General features: G+C 48.0%; 1 pseudogene; it reads left to right on the top strand.

The window, feature by feature from the left end:
• Positions 1-625: 625 nt before the first annotated feature.
• Positions 626-1,519, top strand: LOC121439153 (annotated as a pseudogene).
• Positions 1,520-1,725: the final 206 nt, after the last annotated feature.

Here is a 1,725-nt window from a genome sequence, read left to right as displayed (position 1 = left end):
TTAGAAGCAATGGGTGCCAACACAAGGCACTCATGGCTTTCTTAAGTAGACCAGCAACGCACCCTTTAAACTGTTTACTTTCTCAAAATTTGTGTAGAATGTTCCAGTGATGGAGAACATATCGGGAACTCCACAGCGTCAGCTCAGCGGGAACTAAGCAAGCTATTGTATCTCACAGTGTGGAGAGAAGGAAAGAACAGCAAAAGAAAGGAAAGGAAATGCACTGACTTAAGAAAAAGAAAGCAGAACACGTGACGCGACGGTGGGTACTAAGGTTTGGGAGGGAGGGATAGACCAAAGCTCTTTGCAGGCATCTTCCTGACATCCGCTGGGAGAGCCTGCTTCTCTGTAAAAGGCAGGTTTTCAATAACTGCTCAATTACTTCCCATCTTATCATTACAGTGAATGTGATTAAAAGACAAAAAGAGAAAGGACGGGGCGACTGCCATTTAGACTGGTATGTGGTCCTCTTCCACCTGGCACACGGTTTGGTGGTGGGAAGGCTGCACAGAAGACTGACTAGGTGCCAAGCCTGTGTGCCAGGCAGTGCTTTGAAGCGAGAGTTGGAGTAAAGGATTTGGCCATTTGGGGATCCTGGTCCCCAGGGCTGCCTTCGACTCCGGCAATGTGGATATTGTTGCCATTCATTGACCTCAACTACGTAGTCTACATGTTCTAATATGATTCTACTCATGCTAAGTTTCAGAGAATAGTCATGGCTGAGAACAGCAACCTTATCAATGGGAAGGCCATCTCCATCTTCCAAGAGTGAGATCTGGCCAACATCAAATGGGGTGATGCTGGTGCCGAGTATGTTGTGCCGTCTTTTGGTATCACCACCACCATGGAGAAGTCAGGGCCCGCTTGAAAGCTAGAACAAAAAGGGTCATTATCCCTGCTTCCTTCTGCTGCGGCCGCCATGTTTGCTGTGAGTGTGAACTGTGAGAAGTGTGACAGCTCACGCGAGATTGCCAGTAGGGCCTCTTGCACCACCAACTGCTTAGGTTCCCTGGCCAAGGTCATCCATAATAACTTTGGCACTGTAAAGAGACTCATGATCAGAGCACATGCCATCCCTGCCACACAGAAGACTGTGGATGACCCCTCTGGGAAGCTATGGTCTGATGGCCACGGGGATACCCAAAACATCCAGGGACTCTGCCAAGGCTGTGGACAAGGTAATTTCAGAGTTGAACGGGAGGTTTACTGGATGGCCTTCCATGCTCCTATCCTCAGGGTATCCTTCATGGATTTGACAGGACACCTAGAAGAGAAAGCTGACAAGTATAATGACGTCAAGAAGATGATAAAACGGGTATAAGGGGCCCAGTAAAGGGTATCCTGGTGATACTGAGGACCAGGTTGGCTCCTGAAATCTTAGCAACAAATCCATTCTTCCACCTTTCACGTTGGGGCTGACATTGCTCTCAATGGCAACCTTGTAAAGCTCATTTTCTGGTATGATAACGAATATGACTACAGGAAGAGGGTGGTAGACCTCATAGCTTCTAAGGAATAAGAAGCTCTGGACCGTTCAGCCTAGCAAGCACGTAGATGCCTTTGGCTGCTGACAAGGCCCTGTCCCAGCTGAGCTACTGATGCTGAACATCTGAGTCTCCCAGCTTCCATTCCATACACCCAGAAGAAGGGGAGGAGCTTAGGGAACCCTACCATCTTGAATACCATCAATAAAGTTCATTGTTCTTGCCTTGTCAAAAGAATGAG

Source organism: Microtus oregoni, unplaced genomic scaffold (genome assembly GCF_018167655.1).
Source record: "Microtus oregoni isolate MIOR12 unplaced genomic scaffold, Mior012 000002F_ref0000024, whole genome shotgun sequence".
Lineage (NCBI taxonomy): Eukaryota > Metazoa > Chordata > Mammalia > Rodentia > Cricetidae > Microtus > Microtus oregoni.
The sequence above is the reverse complement of the archived record's forward strand: the minus strand, read 5'-3'. Positions and strand labels throughout refer to the sequence as shown.